Below are 9,951 nucleotides of genomic sequence, written 5' to 3' on the forward strand. Positions count from 1 at the left end.
AGATGCTGCTGCTATCTCACATGCAACATTTGTAGACTTTCATGTATTTCACAACCAAACCTGATATGTATTTCACCATTAAGTATTTTCCTCAACATTTCTTGGTCTCATATTTACCAATGTGAAAAAGGAAACAAACACAAAAATGCCCCCTTTCTAAAGACATTACTCCAAAGTAAGAAAGTTGAGATATAGGTAAAGTCTCCTATACTAGATAATTATAAACCAATTATACACTAGTGGTTAAAAAATTATTAAATCAAACTCTCCTTGACATCATTTATTGTATCTCCCTGCTTATTTCAAGGCAGGCAAAATTAATACTTTTGGTCTATTTGTTTGTTTTTTTATTGCTCTTAGGAAGGGATTAACATTTCATTTACATGAAGTTATTACCAAAGATTTTTCAGCTCCAAACCAAAGTAGTTCTGTTATTGCCTCACATTTTAAACTGTATTATAAATGATCTTTACAAAAAGATTTCTCTTCACAAAACAAGGTGGGTTTTTAAAAATGTAATCTTTTTACTCAAAAACAGCATCACATTGCCCTTGATTATCTTACAGATAATAGGGATTCAAATTTCCTACACAAGATCTGAACAGTAGACATATGGCATGCTTTGTCTTCTCCCTCATCTTTATCTTTATGGTACACCATTTTGAGACCAACCCAATCAAGCATTTACCATGCCTGGATCCACATTGACAGAGGGTTTCTGATCCTGCCTATAGCATAGTATACTGCCTTGCATATGAAATAAACATAATATACAAAATATTGCTGCTGTAAAAAGTGTGCATTTCCCTCTTCCCCTTACAAAAGAATCTGTGGAAAAGTATTAAATTCCCTTAACCTGCATAAACATACAAAGCTGTTCACACCTTTCAGTCTGTAAGAGGCCATTTGAAACACAGTTCTAAAATCATTTTAAATTGGCTATGTTGTATTTTCTGTCCAATGTTGCCATCTAGAGTAGAGATGTGAAATCAAAGTATTTTTTGGATACTATAGGCTTTTTACAACTAGCCCATAAAGACTGCTTAATGAAAAACAGTCATTTATCCACAAGATTTTTCCAGAAACTAGATGGAATGAAGTGTTTTCTTCCCAGGGAGGTATCCACAGTGCTGAGGTGACAATATGGCTGCTAATAGATACTGGCTACTGGAATGTAAGTATTTTTTCACTGCTGGTAATTTCCATACTGACCCTGTCATATCCATAAGGCCTCTGTTGGGGTGGTTGTGGTGGTCCAGGCTGTGTAGGTCTGTACCCCCCATACTGCTGACCCTGTCCCTGTGGGTAGTTGGGATACTGATGCCCTGGACCACTCTGTGAAGGACCATAACCCTGCTGCTGTCCTGGATAACGTTGCTGACCTGGATATTGTTGCTGTTGGGGTGGATAACCCTGTTGGGGAGGTGGTCCTTGATATGCATCTTGCTGCTGACAATACTGTGAATTCCCTTGCTGAGGTGGCCTGTAAAGGGGAATCTGTCTTTGACCCATCATATGATTCCCTTGGTTAACTTGGCCCATCATTCTCATTGGGAGATGTCCTTGATAATGCTGACCACCTCCCTGTGGCATATTATACTGTTGTGAAGGAGGCTGCTGATGCATCATTGGACCTTGATTTGGTTGCATGTTCATATTTGGTCTAGGGCCATAGTTTCCCATAGGCTGTCCTTGACTCATGGTCATCTGATTCTGTACTGGCATACTCTGTGAGGATGGCACTGAATGGTTATAACCTCCCATAGAACCATGATTACTTGAGAGCATGTTCATGGAACTATTTGTCATATTAAGCTGATTGGGTCCAGGTCCCTGCATAGGCATATGGTTTGGCCCAGGCATCTAGCCGTTCATCTGGTTCTGCATGCGTGGTGCAGGAGGAACCCCACCTACCATTCCATCTGAAGACATGTTGTGAGAACGTGGAGGTGGGGGAGGGCCACTCTGATTCATCCCTCCCGGACCCATAGGCATATTCTGTGTGGGTAGTGCTGGTAAAAGAGACTGCATATTTTGATTGGAGTCTGCTATCGTAGCAAGGTAAACCAAATTTGTATGTAACATCTGTTGATACTGAGAGCATTCTGTAGTCTTTCCTTTATTCTGATAATCCATTATACATTGAATAAGATGGTTATTTTCATCCAACATCTTCTGAATTGCCACAGGGGTGATCTCTCCCTTGCTCCACTGCCTCGGAGCTGCAAAGCCACCGACATATCAGACTCTCGCTTTCGTCCCCGAGATCAATTAACTTGCTTTTGAAATAAGAGACCCAAGACAGGATGACTTTTATGTTGGCTTATTTACACTTAGGAAGGTTGAAGGTAGGGAAATTGAGAGAGAGAAACTCTAGCCCTGACCAGAGGTGTGAACCAGGAATTCAGCAGCCACAGCAAAGGGGTACAGAGGTTAATTAAAGAAGGCTTCTACCCACAAGGCCTCCTCTAAAAAGAGAGGACTCCTTGAGGCAGAGACTCCAGAAACACCAAGGGAAGAGAAAGAGTCAGCCTAACTTACCCATGTGACAATTCAAAGGGAAGCAGTCTGAGGTCTCACCAGAGCTCCTTCAACACCAAGTTCAAAGCACCAAAAGCTTCCCACAAGAAGTTACCATCATATTTAAAAGATAGCATCTTTCATCACTTCCTGTGTCCACCTCCAGTTTCACATGGACAAACTGTAGCCTCAGTACTCTTCTGGACTGCCAGTCCCCTGTATTTTTATTTGTCACTCACTATCACATGTGGGTCACAGTCCTCCCCCTCACTTAATTCTAAGTTGGGTGTGGTAACATTATTCCTGGTGGCTAAAGTCTAAAGAATGAATGAGGGTGAGCTAATTCCATTTACACAGAGCCTAGAGACTTCTCAGTAGAAGCCTGAGTGAGGAGGGTAGGTAAGTCTTTCTATTGAACTCCAGAGAGGTTTTTGCCCTGAGACCATTTTCCAAATCTCCACAGTGATATCTGTTGTGTTCAGTCTTACCTTGTCAATGCTCACAGGCTCTGTGTTCCTCAGCCTCCTGGTGTCCCAAGTCTCTCTGCTCTTAGCAGTAAATCTGTGGTGTCCTCAACCAATCATCTGAGAAATTCGAGGTTGCTCCACTCGCAACAATAGCAGCCATTGCAACAACAGCAGGAGCAGGAGCAGGAGCAGGAACAGGAATAGAAAGGGGAAGAAGTAGGCAGCCTGGATTTATCAACAGGAGTCTGAATCAGCAGGAGCAATGCCAGGGGGCAGCATTGAAGAACACTGGCTCAAGCAGATGATGTGAAAAGTGACTTATCCCTTCTCCATCAAGAGCTCCCAGCTAAGTCACTCAGACTAACACAGCTGTGCAGGTATGGCAGCTGGGAAACATGGGAGAGAACCCTTCCCACTTGTCTATCAGGAAGAGTCCTTTCCCTTTGGGTATGAAATCAGAGGGTTAAATTCTCCCAGTGAAAAGGAGCTCCAAGGCCCCGTGCCTTTGTTTCAAAGAGGAAAAATTGAGGGTCCAAAAGAGGATGATCCTTAGGGTCGGGGGCCTCCAGGCAGTTAGGGGAAGTGCTCAACAATTGGGTTGGAAACAACCCTTGAAAATGCTATGTTATAAAACATTGAGATAAGGCTCTGGGCCCTGCTAGGTCCCACACTGTTTCTCACCTTGCCCTTGGAGTGTCTCCTTTCACAAGGGCCTTTAAAAATGATTGGGTGTATGGGCAGCCAGACCAGAATGCAGGAATTTCTGGGTTCAAATATGGCTTCAGACAATTCCCTGGCAAGTCAGTTGTAACCCCCATCACTTATCCCTTACCACTTTTCTGCCTTGGAACTGCTCCACAGTCTTGATTCTAAGACAGAAGGAAAGGGTTTCCAGAAAACCAAATGAAAAAAGAGCTGACTGGCATATGGCACATAGAATAGCTGCTAAAAGATGTTTTCCCTTCTTCCCCAGACTGGGAATTAGTTCTGGAAAATCTAAGGATTTGTAAGAGTGTCCACAACCAGCCATTGATCCTAGAGCATGAACAGCAGCCCAAGTTTAGTCTTTGACAAGATAAGAGCCTGCCAAGATTGAACTAGGAGCCACAGGAAGACCAGAGTTGGACTTTGCCTTGGAGGAACTCTGGCTACGAACAAACTTACTGTCCTGCTGAATGTCCTATTTAGTACTCATCCAAATTGTTGAAGGAGGGAGTAAGAGGGGAAGTCTGCTGGGGAAAGGGAACCTCTTAGACTCCACTCAGGTTTTTGTCACTTTTAAACAAAAAGACTACCCCAGGAACCTGTGGTTTGGGTTGAGGTGGGAGTCAGGTACAGGCCCAATATCATACAGATTGTCAATATTGAAATCCATGAAAATATTGATACTGTAAATCTTAAATATCCAATAACTCCAAGTATCATATTTATAAGACTTATAAATAATCACAGGAAGCAAAAGAAAGAAAAGGACCAGCCAGGTTTCCCAGCCAAATTTATGGGAAAAGAGAGAGAGAGGGCCAGTATAACACAAAGTTTTTATCTCCAAAAGCTAAGGAAGTAATGTTAGAAGGAATGTGGGATGCTGGGAGAGAGAGTTCTATGATTCAAAATTCCAATTACAGGATATTCTTTGAAAATGTGGGACTACACCAAAGACACCCAAACACACACAGAGAAACTGAGGATATAAGAATTTCCCCCCAAAGATTAGTTGCCATGTTTGTTGATCCAATGAACATGGAAATTCAGCTACCGCTGGATCCTTTTCTCTTCGCAAACTTCAGTTTGTCACTTTTAAACAAAAAGACTCCCCCAAAGCCCTGTGGTGTGTGTGGAGGTGGGAATCAAGTACTGGCCCAATGTTACACAGATTGTCAAGTATTCAAATCCAGAAAAACCTTGACACTGTCAAATTTAAATATCTAATAACTCCAAGTATCCTATTTTATAAGATTTATTAGTAATCATACCAAGCAGAAGAAAAGGAAAAGCAAGCTTTCCCAGTCACGTCTGGGGGAAAAGAGAGAGAGATCTAGTTACCACAAAGGTTTTATCTCAAAAAGCTAAGAAAGTAACATGAGAATGGAAGTGTGATACTGGGAGAGAGAGTCCTATGGTTCAAATTTCTAATTCCACAATACTCATTGAAAATGCCAGACTAGACCAAAGTAACCCAAACACACCAAGAGAAATGAGGATATAAGAATTACCCACAAAGATCAGTTGCCATGTTTCTTGACCCAAGGAACATGGAACTTTAGCTATCAATGGGTCCCCTTCTCTTTCATAAAGTAAGGGGGTAAGAGCTCTGATGGCACATTCGACATCAGTAGTCTCGTGCTCCCAGGGTGTTAAGTGTTTGTATGTATATGGTAAAAGCCAGAATTCAGCAATCATATTCCCTATTTAGCCCATCAAAGAGGCCTTTACTTAAGTAGAAATGAAACTAAGTAAGAGAAAAGACCTGAGACAGTCTTTGATGAAATCTAGCTTGCTTCTACTCTATCTGATGCACTTCATTCTCTGCAAATTGCATTTGTCACCCACTGCCTTTGTAGCCCCATGAAACCATCCAAGACAAAGATGAAGGAAGTGGCCAGAATTCATTCAATAGGATCTGACACTGAAAAAGGAGAGATTATATGTCTGTTGTTGAAATTCTGGATCAGAGGGTCAGGAATAGGGTTTGAACCAATCTTTACAACCATAGCAAGAGAGTCAACATAAAAAAAGGCCAGCTGCAAGTGACAGAGAGCAAGAGATAAAGACACCAAATGCAAGAGATTGACAGAGAGAAACAGAGAGAGAGAAGAGATAAGGAGGGAGATATTAGTGATATTGAAATCCAAAATTAAAGAAACAGATACATAAAATGAGAAAGATTAAAGAACAGATAAAGAGAAAGACACAGGAACTGAAAAGAGAGAAAGAAAAAGGACAGAGACAGAGAATAAGGCAGAGAGTCAAAGACACTGAGAAATGGAGAGGTAGTGACAGGGAAAGGAGGAGAATGAGGGAGAAGGAAGTAGAGCGGTTAAGAGAGAAACAGAAACAGAAAGTAGAACTTATAGAACACAGAATGGATAGAACACAAAGACAACCGAGACACAGAACAGATAGAACACAGAACAGAATAGATGGAATAAATAGGACATGAATGATAGGTAAAAAAATTGGAATACAAAGAATAGATAGACCAGGTAAATGGATAGAATAAACACATAAAATAGAAAGAATTCTTAGTATGGATAAGACACAGAGGACAGATAAAACATACAGATACAAGATAGATGGATAGAAAAGTTAGAGCAGATGGAAGGGACAGAGCACAAAGAACTGAAAGAATGCATAGAAAAACAAAAGAATAGATAGAACACATGGAATACAGAATAGATAGAACATTTACAGATAGAACACAGAGATATAGAAATAAAAAATGGAAGAGGTAGAGTATGGAGAAAAATAGAACACATTGCTCATAGAATTGATGAAGAGGTGGGGTCATAGATAAGATGGAAGACACTGAATGGATAGAATATGTAGAATGGATAGAAAGAACACATAGAATAGATAGAACATATAGAATACATATTTAAAAATAGATGGATAGAACAAAGAACAAATTAAACAGGAGATGGAAGAGAGAAAGCTCATAAAACAGATAGAATACATAGATATATAGATTAGAATACTTAAAGCAGAACACAGATCAGAATACATACATAAATAGATGAATAGAAGTTAGAATACAAAGAAGAGATCAGATGGAACAACTAGATACAAAAGAAATGAAAAGCTAGAACAAAGTATAATAAAATGAATAAGTAGATTACATTAAAAAAGGCTTGATAGAACACAGAACAGATATAAAAAAGACACAAAGAATAGATGAAAAGCTAGACCTCATGGAATATAAAGATAGAAAAGATTGATGATAGAACACAGATGGATGAAAGCTCGCAGAACAGATGGAATAGATAACACACTGAGTAGAAAAAACCCATAAATAATAGAACACAGATACAAAAGGAAAATGATCTGTAATAGAGAATAGATGGAAGATGAGGACCACATGGAACAGAGAGAGCACATAGAATAGATAGAATATGTAGAATGGTTAGAACAGAGACCAGGTAGAAATATAGATACTAATGAGATATGGATAGAAAAGGAAGAACCTTAGAAGAGATAGAACACAGAGATGGAAAAGAGTGAACTCATAGAACTGATGGAGTACATGGAATAGACAGAAGAGACACTACTCAAAGAACAGATAGAATACAGAAGCAAAAAGATAGAAGAGTTGGAATACAAGGAAGAGGTAGAACACAGAAAAGATAGAATCAATCAAACAGGTAAAACAAATAGAATAGATAGAACATGTAGAATGGATAGACAGAACTCAGAATTCAAAACACACAAAAGATAAAAGAGAATAGATGGAAGAGGAAGAGTACACGAATAGAGAGAACATAGAACAGGTTGAATAGATGGAAAAGACAGAGGTCGTAGAATAGATAAATTAGACACAACACTGAACATGCAGAATGGTTAGGAAAGAGAGATCACATATAACATATACTAAGAATAGATGGAAAGAATAGGAAGAACCCATAGAAGAGAAAGAACGCAGAGATTGAAGACAGTGAACTCACAAAACAGATAAACAAGATGGAGAAGACAGAATATGAAGAAGGAGAGATACTATACATAGAACACATTGTATAGATGGAAGACAGAGAGCTCAAAGAACAGATACAATGTATAGATATGTAGATTAGAATACATAGACTAGAAAACAGATCAGAATACATAGAAGAGATCAGATTGAACATCCAGATACAAAAGAGATGAATAGCTAGAACAAGTTAGAATACAATGAAGAGGTAGAGCACATTAAAAAGAAGGAAATGTAGGATACAGAACAGATAGAAGAAATAGAACACATAGAATAGATGGAAAACATAAAGCTCATAGAATATATAGATTAGATAGATGACAGAACACAGATGGAAGAGAACTCACAGAACAGTTTGAATAGGTAACACACAGAGTAGAAAGAACCCATAAATCAGAACACAGATACAAACGGTAGATGAACAGTTATAGAGAATTGATTGAAGAAGTAGAGCCCATAAAATAGATAGAACATGTAGAATGGTTAGAATGGTTAGAACAGAGAAATAAGATAGAAATATAGATTCCAAAGACAGATGGATATAATAGGAAGAACCCATAGAAGAGATAGAACACAAAAATAGAAGAGAGTGAGCTCATAGAATAGATAACAGTAGATACAGTACATGAAGTAGATAGAAGAGATACTACTCAAAGAACAGATAGAATGCAGAAACAAAATATAGAACAGTGGAACAGAGAACAGGTAGAATAAATGGAGCAGAAAAAACACATGTAAAAGATAAACATGTAGAATGGATAGATAAAACAACACCTTACAAAAGATATAACAGAAGAGACTGAAGAGGCAGTTCACAGAACAGAGAGAACACAGGATAGATGCAAAAGATGGAACTCATAGAACAGATAAATTAGACACATCACAGAACATGTAGACTGGTTAGGACAGAGGGAAGACATAGAACATAGAGATACTAAAAATAGATGGAAAGAATACGAAAAACTCTGTGTTCTTTCTCTTCTTTGGGTTCTTCCTATTGTTTCCTTCTATTTTTACTATCTGTATCTTCTATGATATTTCTCTGTCCTAACCAGTCTACATATTCTGTGTTGTGTCTAAGAAGATGGAGCACACAGATGAGATAGTCTACATGAAAGAAAGCAGATTTTAAAGATGGATTAAGGGACTTCCGGTTAAGATGGCGGCAGAGTAAGGAGCAGCTGCTTGATCTCTCCTAACCGATGCATACAAAACTCCTCAAGGGGACATAAAAATGAACCCAAACGATCAAAGGAACACCACAACGGGGTGCAGCATTGAAAGTACCCAGAATTGGGGCATTTTCACGCTATAAAGGGGTGAAACAGCTCTCACTAAAACTCGAGAGGAAGAAGCTACTCCACCCCCACACACACACCATGCACAACGCCAAGGCCAACCCACAAGAATGAAAGCAGGATTGGGGCAACCAGTAAACCACTAGCAGCCCCAGGGCTTGTACCTGTGAGCTGCCAGACATGGGACCCCAAGAGGCTGACGGGAATGGACTTTCCCCTGCAGTGCTGCCCTGGGTGTGAATCTCTAAAGCAGGGAATTTCCCCAGCATCTTGTGTGGGTGAAAGCACTGCCCCAGGCGTGAGTGAAAAGCCCTAAAGCAGGGACTTTCCCGAGCCTATGTGCAGGTTAAGGCAGGGCCCTGGGAGTGAATTGAGATCTCCAGGGCAGGATAGGACATGGAGTGAGGACTCGGTGCAGACTGGAGCCCGGCTGTGGAACCAGCCCCCAAGACTGCTGAAGGAGCCTCAGGCAGAGGGGCAGACCAGGGACTACCGGGAGGCCTGACCCCAGGACAAGAAGACCGGAGCCATCGGGAGCTTACAGGGGGCAGGCACACCCTGAGTGTGAAGACAAAGCTGAAAAGGGACGGGGCTAACAATGGCAACACAGAAGAAAAAGATTAGTAAGAAAAATGCTGGAACACTCGACAACTTTTACACAGGGAAAATCCGGACCATGGAGGAGGACAAACAAATAACCAAACCTTCCCCCTCCAAAAAATAAAATCTGGTCACAAGGCATTGAAGAGTTCAAACATGAGATGTTGAGAAAGATGGAAGGAATCTGGCAAGAAAATAACAGTTTAAAAGGCAGAATTTCTCAATTGGAAAGTGAGGCAAGTCAACTGAAGACCAGAAATGACCAGACTGAAAAGGAAAACCAAAAGATTATAGATGAAACCCAAAATATTATAGCTGAAAACCAAAAGATTATAGCCGAAAACCAGTCCTTAAAGGCTAGAATCGAACAATTAGAAACAAATAA

At 40.1% G+C, this 9,951-nt stretch overlaps 1 pseudogene; it reads right to left on the minus strand.

Annotated features, from left to right (window-relative positions):
• Positions 1-1,186: 1,186 nt before the first annotated feature.
• LOC123253537 lies at positions 1,187-2,187 on the minus strand (annotated as a pseudogene).
• Positions 2,188-9,951: the final 7,764 nt, after the last annotated feature.

The sequence above is a fragment of the Gracilinanus agilis genome, chromosome X (genome assembly GCF_016433145.1).
Source record: "Gracilinanus agilis isolate LMUSP501 chromosome X, AgileGrace, whole genome shotgun sequence".
Taxonomy (NCBI): domain Eukaryota; kingdom Metazoa; phylum Chordata; class Mammalia; order Didelphimorphia; family Didelphidae; genus Gracilinanus; species Gracilinanus agilis.